This window comes from Lissotriton vulgaris, chromosome 3_2, assembly GCF_964263255.1.
Source record: "Lissotriton vulgaris chromosome 3_2, aLisVul1.2, whole genome shotgun sequence".
Lineage (NCBI taxonomy): Eukaryota > Metazoa > Chordata > Amphibia > Caudata > Salamandridae > Lissotriton > Lissotriton vulgaris.
Window position 1 is genome coordinate 136764963 of NC_141690.1, and position 13234 is coordinate 136778196.

The following is a 13234-nucleotide window of genomic DNA, read 5'->3' on the forward strand; positions in this document are numbered from 1 at the left end:
AGGCTGACTTCTCTCCAGCGCCGCCCGATAGGGCGGGCCTTCAAGCAGCCACCTGCCACATGCACATTGATGGGGGCCACACAAGGGATTAACACGAGCCATATCGCATGGTGGCAGACGCCGACTGATGGACACAAGGGCATCCCTAGTATAACTAAGCATAGTGCACCGTCTGCCGTCGGACAGAGTCTCCACCGGACCAACGCGACCGTACGCGGACGGGCGCAGACGGGCAGGACTCTGGCACGACTCAGGCTAAGCGAAGGCGCCACCGCTGCGTGTTACCGCTGCGCTAAGCGGGGAGCATTAAATAGATGTCCCTCAGTATCTCCTGCGCACTAGAGCGCTCGCCAGTAGTAGCGCCTGAACACACCACCACTCCGCTCCAAGATGGCAGCCAAAAGCAAAACGAACCCCTCCCAGGAACCGGACCCGCTCAAGCGGCGGTGCAAAGCCTATTATAGTGCAGGTAAAGGGGCAAGCTAAAAGCAAGGAATAAAAACCGAAAATGAACACAAATATCAAACAGGAATTTTAAAACGGCATTCAGCAGTAAGAAGCGCAAAGCGCTTAAGCAGCGTAACGCTACCTTGTCAGGGCGAGCTCTGGGGCGACTCGCCTTAAATAGATGTCCCTCAGTATCTCCTGAGCACTAGAGCGCTCGCCAGTAGTAGCGCCTGAACACACCACCACTCTGCTCCTAGATGGCGGCCAAAAGCAAAACGAACCCCTCCCAGGAACAGGACCCGCTCAAGCGGCGGTGCAAAGCCTATTATAGTGCAGGTAAAGGGGCAAGCTAAAAGCAAGGAATAAAAACCGAAAATGAACACAAATATCAAACAGGAATTTTAAAACGGCATTCAGCAGCAAGAAGCGCGAAGCGCTTAAGCAGCGTAACGCTACCTTGTCAGCATGGTAGCATGTGTTCCCTCCCTAAAACATGGTAACATTAGGTTAACCACAATTGCCATATTTGATTTACTTATAAGTCCCTAGTAAAGTGTAACATGTGTGCCCAGGGCCTGGAAATGAAATGATACTAGTGGGCCTGCAGCACTGATTGTGCCACCCACTCGAGTAGCCCTTCAAAACATGTCTCAGACCTGCCACTACAGGGCTTGTGTGTACAGTTTACATTGCCAGGTCATCCTGGAAGTTAACCCTCTTGCCAGGCCCAACCCTTCCATTTTAAAAGTGTATTCAAAACGTTGGACACATATTTTTATGTTTTACATTTCCTGGTGGTGAAAAATTATTAAATGCATTTTTTACAACTGTGAGGCCTATCTCTCCCATAGGTTAACATTTGGGTTAACTTATTACATATTATAAGTCTAATTTCGAATTGGGAAAAGATAGACCTTTTGAGTTTAATGTCCCTGGACTCACAATTGAAAATCACAACTTATTGTAAAGTCGGATTTTAAGTTGTAAGTCTGAAAATGCAACTTTTAGAAAGTTGGTATTTTCTTACTTTAACCATACTGTGCCTCTGCCTGTCTCTAAATGCACGTCTAGGGTGGGCAGGAGCTGGGCTTTGTGCATTCCCTCCAGAAAGTCACACTCAAGGGAACTTAGGTGTGCCTGATGGGCCAATCACATCCTGATGTTCCATTAACATTCCCCGCACAAAGAGCTGTGTACCATCCTATAGTGAGCCGATAGGCAGGGACTTTGTCCATTTCAAAGGCCTCTGTTTGAAGTCTCCCCCACTTCAAAACGCCCAACTGAGTATAAGTATTGGGTTTCTAACACCACCAACTCAGTACACTTCTGGACAGTAGGACTGGTGAAAGGGTTAATTCTGCAGAACTTTACCGGGTTTGCTGGACTCCTACTTTGCTGTACCTGCCCTGCTGCATGCTGCTCTCCTTCCCTGTGAGTGAGAAGGACTGGACCTGTATCTCTACATTAGCAGAATCAAAGTGACTAAAAGGGCTTGATAGCTTGCGTCCTGTTCTGTAGTTTCAGGTATTTTAAAAACATCCAGCAACCCTGCAACAGCTTCTGAACTCTGCCAACTGTGAGCCCTTCCTGTAAAGAGTGGTGCCATTCCAGTCCTGGGCCCTTGGAAGTGGGTTTTCTGGCTGGCTTCTGCCTTCACTGTTGTTGTTTGTGCCAGTCGGAACCTCAACCCCGAAGCATCACTGCTGAAGACAAGAACATTGCATCACCAGCTTCGTGGCTTGATGACAATGCATCATGTTCATAAAAAGAGGGATTTGATGAATGGTGCATATTTGACTGTGAGGATTGGAATTGACGCATCGCCGGCATCTGAAGAGATCGCCCCCTCGGTTCCTCGCATCGGGCCTTGGCATCAATCCATTCCCTCCATCCAAAATTCTGTTTACAGTGGGCCAAGGATGGTCCATGTATCTAAAACCACCACGCTCCATCTCGGTCGGCCCAAAGTTTCAGATTTGACCCGGTCAAGTGCTATCAGACAGCTCCAGTTGGCGCTTTGTGTTAGCACCATGTTTCAAGATATTCTTTAAAAAATTAATAAATCTGTTTCTGCCTATTGTATTCTTGTTGTTTTGGTCTTGTTTTGTTTATTAAATTAGGCTCTCAAATGTCTAACCTGATGTTTTAAGTGCTGTTTTAAGTATTGCACAAATACTTTACAAATTGCCTCTTACGTTAAGCCTGACTGCTCTGTGCAAATCTACCGGAGAGTGAGCACAGGCTAATTTAGGGTGTGTATCTGTCTTACCCTGACTAGGATAGTGGTGCCTGCTTGGATAGGGTGCATACCTCTGCCAAATAGAGACCCAATTTCCAACATGCACCAAATATATAAATATGAGTGTAGCACTAGTATGGGGTTTGGGAAGGCCCAGCACTTAAGGTGTGAAAGTGAAGTTTGGTTAGGATTGGTTATAACACCTCAATGTAGGTTTTAAAAGAACTTTGAAATTCATATAAAAGGCCCAGTTAAAATGATGCTGTTGTTACAAAACAAAACCTTATAAAACACTGACATTTGCTAGTCCTGGTTAGCTCTATAATCCAAAAGACACACAACAGCAATTCAAACCATAACTCATGTAAAATGTAATGCTCATGATCTCACTCATGATTTAACAGACCTAATTACAAATGTTATAAATTATTTTACAAGTTAGATTAAATATCACATTAGCATTAACACTACCAATAAGAGGTTGATAAATATAGTATTTATTTGCTGTATGATGTGGCATTATTTAATAAACATATCCTATCCTGTGCCTGACACAGGCACAGGATACGGCAGCCTCCAATTTCGTGGCATGCATGCAAGATCTTGCATCATGAATGGCTAATAACTGTCTGAAATTGAATGGCAATAAGACTGAGGTGCTTGTGTTGGGGAAAGCTCCGTCAGTGTGGTCATCCGCATGGTGACCCCAGAGTCTGGGGCATACCCACCCAAACCCTGCGCTCAGGCAAAGAACCTGGGGGTATGGCTGAACACTAAGCTCTACTTTGAGTACTATACCAGGCGGGTAGCAGGCGCCTGTTTTGAAGTCCTGAGGGGCCTACGGAAAACTTGGATATGCTGCCTACTGCAGCCAGGAAGACCATGGTGCATGTCCTGGTGACATCGAGCCTTGATTATGGTAATATACTGTACCTGGGTGCTACGGCTAAATGCATGCAAAGACTCCAAGGCATACAGAACGCAGCAGCTCATCTGGTTCTTATGCTCCTGAGGAGGGCCTCCTCGAAGAGGGCATTGGTTTCCCTCCACTGGCTGCCAATAAGAGAGAGAGTCTTGTTCAAGGCACTGTGCGTCTGCCACCGTATCATTCAGGGGACGGGTCCATCCTATTTGTTTGATTTACTCACTCTCTATTCTCCAACATTCCAACTTAGATCATGTGGGACGGGCCAGGTGTGTGTTCCTGCCGTTAAGAGAGCAAGGATGGGTGGCTTCTCCTTCTACTTTGTGGCTGCACAGCAATGGAACAAACTCCCCTTAAGCCTCCTTGGAGGGTTCGGAGGGCACCTTCCAGAAAAATTTGAAAACGTATCTCTTCCCTTCTGGATAGTCTCGCGGGGACACACTGGCCGAGTGTAACCTTGCGCTTTATAAATGTGCTTATTGGGGGCATGGCTAAGCGCCCGACGCGGATGGCAGCACAGTGGTAGGAGCTCCGTCCCTACCTGAGATTACCGGCGGTTCGCGTTACTCCAGCGAATCATGCCGACCTGTTCCCGACGGCGGAATTAATCAGGCAGCACCCGAGCTGGATTCCGCTCTTCAAAAGAGCCGACATTGCCCACAAGCGCCCGATTTAGCTCCGGTCGTGGCTCTTCCCGGCCGCGACTGCCATTTTGTTTTCTTTCCGGCGCTTCTCTAAGATGTGCGTTCTGCCGCACGTAATATCACTGGCTCTCATAGACCATTTCTGATGCAGTGTTCCTTCATCTCATGACGGCGACCTCCTCCGACCACCACAGGTGACTTTTTTCCACTCTCTGGCACTAACTTTCTGTGTTTTTTTAGACTTTATTGCTCTCCTCACGCTTGGCGGCCATTTTGTCCCTCTGAAGGAAGTTTTCCTTGGCATGTAGTGGACGCTGTTATTTCCTTTCAATTCACTGCACATTTTTGTTGCTCCTTTTGGCTTTTTTGGCATTCTTCCTGCTTTAACCTTCAACTGGTTCTACTGCCCATTTTTGAGCCCTTGCCTATTATCTCAACTGTATTTCGCGCTATCTTTGACGTCTCATTCACCTGTATTTGGATGGCGCAGCATCTCGGCAAGCCCCCTAAGCGCAATTACATCAAAAACTCGAAATTGTTTACGGCGCTGGCTCACCTAGAAACCTCCACATACCTTCCTATTGTTAACACGCCAGCCGTCATGGAGACTTCTCTTCAGGTTGCGACCAAAACCAACTCTAAAAGGTTGAAGAAAGACCCACCCTCCCCCTCGAAATCCTCCTCGGCTATTTCACTAGAACTACTCCTTGAAGAAATACGAGCCCTGCGCCCCTATATGGAAGACACAAATGCCAAGTTACAAATGCTCACTGACAACTGGTCTCAGATGGACGCCAGGGTCTCCACAGTGGAAAAGGATGTCTCATCTCTTCAGGAAACGGCTACCAAGGTCGTCCACATGGATCTTCAGATTTCCTCTCTTCAAAGGCAGGTAGAGGACCTTGAAAACAGAAATAGACGCAATAACCTACGTCTTTACGGCCTGAAGGATGGTTGTGAGGGGAGTGACCCCATTGCTTTCTTCAAGTCCTTTCTTCCCAAGCTGTTGCACTTGCCTGAAGACACCTCACTCAACATTCAGCGTGCTCACAGACTTGGACGAGTCTCCTCCTCTATTTCTCCCTCAACAAAGCCTAGAGGTGTGATAATGTATTTCCTTGAATACACGGACTTATTGAAGGTCCTCTTGGCAGCCAAAGCTTCACCACGTCTTACTTGGTCAGGATCCAACTTATTTTTTGCTCAAGATTACGCCAAATCCACTGCTGCCCGTCGCAAAGCCTTTCTTGACATGAGAGCGGACCTCCGTTCTATTGGAGCCAGATATGGACTTTTCCACCCTTGTCTATTTAAAGTCACCTATAACAACAAGACTACAACATTTGAAGATCCTGTACGACTCCAAAGTTTCCTGAACTCATGTGGTTCTACTGGCATGGAGTTCTCCAGTTCTTCTTCCTCGTCTCCACCATGACTTTTGTTGTTGTTATAACTGATTGCTCTACGCCATTTTGTTCATTGTTCATTCATGTTAACTTGGTTCCAGGCTTTTAGACTCTCAGACGAGTCTATATTTCTCTTGGATGTTACCTGTTACCGTTGATACTCATTTCTTCTTTTGCTGACATGATATTTGTTTGTGATCTTGCTGTTTATCGCCCTCTAACCCTGTTGTTCTCCTTCCTCCACAGATCATATCTAGTGTTCCGTCATGTTTCTCCGGTTGGACGTCTCATTGCCCTGTGTACTTGCCCTTCTTTGGTTGGTCTTACCTCCCTCCTATTACTTCTGTTCTGTTCCCCTTTTGTCCCGACTTTTGATCGTCTTCTCTCCCCGACATCCTCTGTAAGTACCTTCCCTTCCCTCTTATTTTGACATGTTATCATTTATTGCATCTGTTCTCTTTTTTGTACCCTCCCTGACTTTTTCAAGTATTTTGGTGTCACTCTCGTCTAGATTGTTTTCTATTCTCCTCTCACTTTTCTCCCTTCTTCTTCTCACCGTTCTTTGGTTTCATATATTCATTCCTTTCTTTTCCCTGTATTCTCTTCACACTCTCCTTTGTTTCTCTTCTTACTTTACTATGTATTTTTTAACTTGTCATTTCTCAGTTACCTTTTATATACGCTTCCTCATGCTTTTCATCATCGATAACTCTTCTTCACCCTGGTTTACACTTGTTTTTCTCTCTCAGCTCAATTATTCTCCTACATCGACCTTTTTCTCCATCAGAATCTTCGACATAGTTCTCCTTTGTGTTTTTTTTCTCCTGCTTTTATATGTTCCCTCTTATCTCTTATATACCTCTTCTCCATCGTTCCTTTCTTTAACCTGGATCATTCTCTATGTTGCTATAGTCCTGTTCTCTTTTGCATCCTTATTTCTTCTGATCACTTTATCCTCTCGCTTTCTCTGCTTCCTTTCTTCCTTTTCCTCCATTTTCCCTGAATATGAGGCTTCATTTTTCTTCCCTATTTCTTTTACGCTCTCCCTATTTAATTTTACTTGATGTCAATACGTATTGTTTCCTGGAACGTTAAAGGTTTGCATTCCCCCATTAAGAGGCAAAAGATCCTCTCCCATCTAGCTAAATTGAATGTAGATGTTGCCTTCTTGCAAGAGACCCATTTATCTGACATTGAAGCTGCCAAACTTAAGAGAGGTTGGTGGGGGCTGTTTTCTCTGCTCCTGGTGATGGTAAGAGAAATGGTGTTACTTTGTTAATTCGCAAGTCCTTTTCTCATTCAGTTTTGCAGTCCGAATCTGACTCTAAAGGCAGGTGGTTATTTGATAAACTTTCCTCGAAAGGTATCCCTTTTTCCCTGCTCAATGTTTATGCCCCCACTGGTGGGAATCCTGTCTTCTGGAGCGAGTTTGCCTCCCGTATCACTGAATGCATTGACGATAATTTTATTTCGGCAGGCGACTGTAATATGCCCTTGGATCCCTTTCAGGACAGGCACTCCAAATCATTTTTTGTTCCTAACAAATCTCACTAGCTTTTCACGCACGCCATTTCTCAACACAAACTTGTTGATGCCTGGCGTCTATGTAATCCGACCTCTAAAGAATTTACTTTTTACTCCCCGGTGCACCATTCCCAATCACGTATCGACTATATCTTCCTGTCTCACCACATGTCCCAATCCCTCACTCAGGCTGACATTGGCCCCATATTGTTTTCTGACCATGCACCAGTTTTAATTAATACTGATATTTTACCCAAATCCATTGGACCTAAGAGATGGCGCTTCAACAACACTCTTCTCCTCGACCCCAAATTTACTGCCTTCTTTACCGATTTTTCTACTTAATTTTTTGCTCTTAACAATACTCCATCTTTAGCTGAACACACCATCTGGGATGCTTACAAAGCTGCGGCCAGAGACTTCATCATCAGACATGTTGCCACAAAACGTAAAGCTGCTCGTAAACGCACCAGTGACCTCTTATCTCAGATCAAGACCCTAGAACACTCTTTTTACACCTCCCACACCCAGGAGAGTTTGACGGCTCTTGTAGATGCCAAAATGAAATACAACAAGCAATCCACTGAAGATGCCTCATTGTACTTACTGAAATCCAGTTCGAAATGTTATGGTGGGAAAAATAAGGAGGGGAAGGTTCTTGCTAATTACTTGAAAGTTAAGCAAAACAAATTGAACATTGAGTCTGCTTTTGATGTTAACTCAGTCCTGCAACATAAAGATGCTGATATTTTGGAAGAATTTTCCCGCTTTTACTCTACACTCTATTCTTCTGAAACTCAACCTTCTGCTCACTCTCTCTCCACCTTCTTTGCAAGCATTCAACCTCCTCCCAATTTTCCTGTTGACCTATCTACCCTTGAAATCCCCATTACCATTCGCGAATTACACACCGCACTCCACTCCCTTAAGAAGGACAAAGCTCTGGGTCCAGATGGGTTTACGGTCGAATTCTACCAACACTTTGCGACCCTTTTGTTACCCAAATTACACTATCTCCTCGATTCCTTTAAAGCCAGGGGTGCATCCTCGGGCACATTCTCAGATGCTTACATTTGCATTATACTCAAGGAGGGGAAGGACACTCAGCATCGTAAAAATTACAGACCAATATCACTTGTTAAAATCGACTACAAAATATATGCCAAATCTTTAGCCATCAGATTGGATCCTTTTCTTCCAGAGCTCCTCGGTCCCGAACAATCTGGATTTGTCAAAGGTCGCTTCATCACCGATAACACCAAACTCCTATTCAATGTCCTTTCTAAGTCATCACGTTTTAGTGATTCCCTAGCCGCAATCGCCTTAGATGCTGAGAAGGCGTTTGATAGAGTAGAATGGACTTTTCTTTTTTCTGCATTAAAGTGGTTTGGGTTTGGCCCTAATCTTATTTCCCTTATCTCCTTCCTTTACACGAACCCCAGAGCAGCGGTTTGCGCCAATGGCTTAATCTCTTCCTTTTTTAGTCTTGGCAGAGGTGTTCGCCAGGGATGCCCTCTTTCCCCCTTCCTCTTTAACCTGGCCCTAGAACCTTTCCTCTCTAAACTACATCAAAATCCAAACATTCATGGTTTCCAACTCTCCCATTCGCATGTTAAACTAGCTGCTTATGCAGATGATACTTTACTCCTCATATCCAACCCCTCTGACTCCATCCCCGCGTTCCTTGACGAAGTTAACGTTTATTCTCAACTTTCTGGATATAAACTGAATAACGATAAATGCGAAATTCTCCCCCTTACCAAATTCACCTTCAAATCTGATTTTGCTGCATCCAACTTCACGTGGAGCCCGGCTCACATAAAATATCTCGGTTTGCATATAACCCCTTCTGTCTCAGATACTGTCTCACTCTGCCTTAATCAATGTACCCAAAAACTATCAGACCTTACTTCCAGATGGCACCCCCTTTACCTCTCCTGGTGGGGTCGTCTCGACACCATCAAGATGATGTTATCCCCAATTGTCCTCTATACCATTTCAAATATTTTCCATCCCTGCCAAATTCTTTAATAAAATCAATACTACCCTCTCCTCCTTTTTGTGGTCTTGTAAGAAGCCGCGTATGTCTTTGCTTCGATTGCGCCTCCCCAAGTCAGAGGGTGGGGTTAATTTCCCAAATTTCCCTGCCTATCACAAAGCTTTCCTCCTGAAACAAGCTTCCCCTTGGCTAAAAGACCCTACCGAGCCTCTCCCCCTTTGGGTTGAACTTGAACGTCTCTCTCTCTCCCCTTTTTCTTTTGCCGAATACCTCTCCTTTTCCCGCAAACCTCATTTTATCTCTACTCCTATCCACAAATATACTGCTAAACTACTCTTAGCCTCTTCTCCGGATCCTCCCTCCTCTGTTGCTGACTTCCTTAACACCACTATTTGGTATAATAACAGCATTCTCATCAACCAGAAACCATTTTATTGGAAAACCTGGAGGCAACGAGGCCTAATCTGGGTTTCCCAACTCTTCATTGGATCTGTTTTCAAGTCCTTTTCTATCCTTAGCCAAACTTTCTCTCTCCCTTCCTCCTTTGTCCGCAAATTCTTGTTACTCAGTAATGCAGTTATGCCCGTGTATGACTCCCTTTCTCACTCCCCTCTCCCCGCTGTTTCTCTTCACCAACTTCATCACTCCATTCCCTACTGCGCTCAGGCCCCACAGCTTCCTCCATCTACCATTCCTTTCACAAACCTCCGTCACCCCGGCCGAAATCCACAGTAGAAGAGCAGTGGGAATCTGAATTTGCCATGACCTGGTCTACCTCCCTTTGGGATAAACTTTGGACTAAGCTCCGCAAGTCCTCTAGGGCTGCCTCTCACACACAAACACTTTTCTTTATTTATAATCGACTCCTCTTTACGCCATCTCTCCTTCACAAGAGGTTCTCCTTGGTTCCGGATCTTTGCTGGTCCTGCTCCACCCCCAATGCTACGCTCTTTCATATGCTTTTTCTATGTCCCCTCACACACACCTTCTGGATTCAAGTATGGGACCAAATCAATACTATATTTCAAACTTCTATCCCCTTCTCTCTTACTGATATTTTTCTTGGCACACTTTCCTCTTCCTGGGCTAATGTTGATTCAAATGTTCAAATTATTGATTTGTTACTAGCTGTTGCATTCCAACAGATCACTGTTAATTGGAAGAATTCGACTAACATTACTTTTAAAGCTTGGTGGTTTAATGTATGTTATAATCATAGACTTGATACTGCATTTGTCTATTCACTTAATCTTGCCCCGAAAAGACATGCCCTATGGCTTCCCATCGCCCTATACCTTGATGTTTGTGCTAAACACCCCTCTCACCTACCTCCCTCTCAACAAGAGGTTTCAAAACCCCCCTAAGTTACCTTTCGTTCCTTTGTTTTCTCTAGAACATTTTTTTCTTACATAATATCTATTGTCTTGCCCTCATTTAGATAGCCTCATATATTTTGTATCTCTAGCCTCATTTATTTATTTATTTATTTTGATACTTATTGTTGTAACCTAATTTACCTTACCTTCTTGATGATATTGCATCTCATTTCTTTTTCTGTAATGACACCTTTTTTACTCTAATAAAAATTTTACTTGAACTTAAAAAATAAATGTGCTTATTATTATACTTTTATATGCTTTTAGGAGTTGATATTTATTGGTTTAAAGGTCATTAGCATTGCATTTGGGGTGTATAAATTGTGTAGTTGAAGCTGTGAGCAACAGTATCACCAGTTCAGATTTACTTCTTTGCACGTAATGATGGATGAGCCTGCTGTTGCTAATGAAAGGGCACTTTTACATGTGGTGGAAGGTAAACTGAACTTTCAGCCACTGATAGCTCAGAATGCTCCTGGGCAAATAGTCTAAAATACACACTAAAGGCTTGAAGACATATTTACAATATTTTTGATTAGGGCAGCACCCCAAGCCTTCTAGCTGCAGTGCCTTATATAAAAAGAAAAGGGCAGGATTGCACCATATTTAAAAGATACAGCACATTTCCGTCCTTTGTTCCGGGGCAGGCACACAAACTGCAGCCGAGCACAAATGCAGGAAACCTTGGACCATGGTGCAAGAGTGTCTGTGTTGTTGACATGATTGCTTTTGTGGAGGAAGGGGCACCTTCCTGCTCAAATACAACCAAATGAGGTGCTTTCCTCTTTCTATGTGTGCTGCAGAATGCAGCATTTGGGAAAAGAGAAAAATACAAAGAGAAATGTTTACATTTGCCTCATTACGGCTGCTTTGGGAAGGTGTTCATTTTGACACAGCCAAGATTTACGGAATGCTGTAAATCTGGGGCAGTGTCAAAAACCATGAGTTTTGCATGTTATGTTATGTTATATATATTTATAAAGCGCAACAGTTACCCTGGGATGTCCTGGTGCTAACTGCTTCCATCAAATTATAGTATTACAGAGAAACCTACATTCTAAAAAACGCCATGTTTTCAGTGCCTTTCTAAATGACATTAAATCAGAGGCGGCTCTAATGTGGAAGGGGAGTTAATTCCAGGCCTTTGCTGTGCAGGTGACAAAACTTCTCCCTCCCCAGTTGACTTTCTTAATGGGGGCTTCTGCCAATGTCTCCTAAGGAGCGGAGAGTTCTGTTAGGAACCACCATTTAAATCGATTTTTGTGATGGTTTGATCCCAATCCATGGAGGGCTTTAAAAGCTGTGCATATAGATTTTAATCACACCCGTTGTCTAACTAGCAACTAGTGCAGCCTTTTAATTTGCGCGGAATGCATGGCTACACCCACAGCAACACCCATTGAACGCCCCTTCCGAGTAAGGCATTGCCCTACTCGTTATTTACAAGGCAATGAACATCCACGCATCGTGGCTTTGCATGGCCTTGCAAATATGGTCTAGCACGATATCTCAAAAGTGACACTCATGTGGAGTAAAAGTGCAGCAGAGGGATTATAAATATGCCCCAATGTGTGTTTTCACACCCATGGGTGGCATGAGTGAACTTCATTCAATGCACCAATACCTTAATCTTAAAAAAAGGTTTTTGTAGTCCCGCAGAATACTACCCAATACATAATTGAACTGGTGTCAATGCTTTAGGGCTACTAACAGGGAGCAGTGGTAATCCATAGGATCGTTCATTAATAATTTCCACACTTAAGGGCACTAGAAACTGGAAATGCATTTAATAATATCAATATATTTAAAAAATGTGACTGTGTGACAGTTGGACCTCGGTGGGTGGGAAAATCAAATCCCTCTCGCTCAGAGATTTTCCCACCAAACCTGTCTTCATCAAGGACTCGCCCAACGGCTTTCTAACTTTACATCAACTTCTACAGATATAGCCTACTGTCTTTTTCCGCTTGGAGACTTTTTCTTCCATTTTTCAGCCTTCGTCCAAAGGTAAAATCATTGAATGGACTATTCTGTTTTGTCTCTGGATTTATTGCGGTCAGCCTCAAAGCGTACCTCGGTTCTGGTGTACTGCGACCACAGACTATCATTGACGCTTAGTTTTCTTTGGTGCTATTTTCAATCATAACTTTAAAAACTGGTTACCCTTATTAGTTTTCTTCATTTTGGTGTCATTTTGTTTATAATATTTTACTTATTTTTTCTAAATCTACTGTTGGATGTTTTGACTTTTTTACTGTCTTAATATTGCAGAAATACTTTATACATTTGCACTAAGGGAAGTCTGTCTTACCATCTACTCCATTTAGCGAATTTTTGGGTTCATCCTGACAGGTCAGTGTTAATATTCCTTGAAGTGGGTGTCTGTCCACCCCAAATAATAATCCACTTCCTTTCACTCTGTGAGATGTGGTGAGTGGAGCTGATTCCGGCTGTTGCTTGTTCTCACATGCATTACATTGTTCTATGGCCCTTATTTATGAGGCCTTGCATCAGTTTTGCGCCGCCGGACGCACCAGCGGCGAACAAAATGCGCCTTGTTGCGCCATATTTAAAAAGTGACGCATCTAGGTAGATGCGTCACTTTTTAGACCCCTGCGCCACATTATACCTGCGTCAGGTATAATGTATGCAGAGGGGGCGTTCCCCCGCAAAA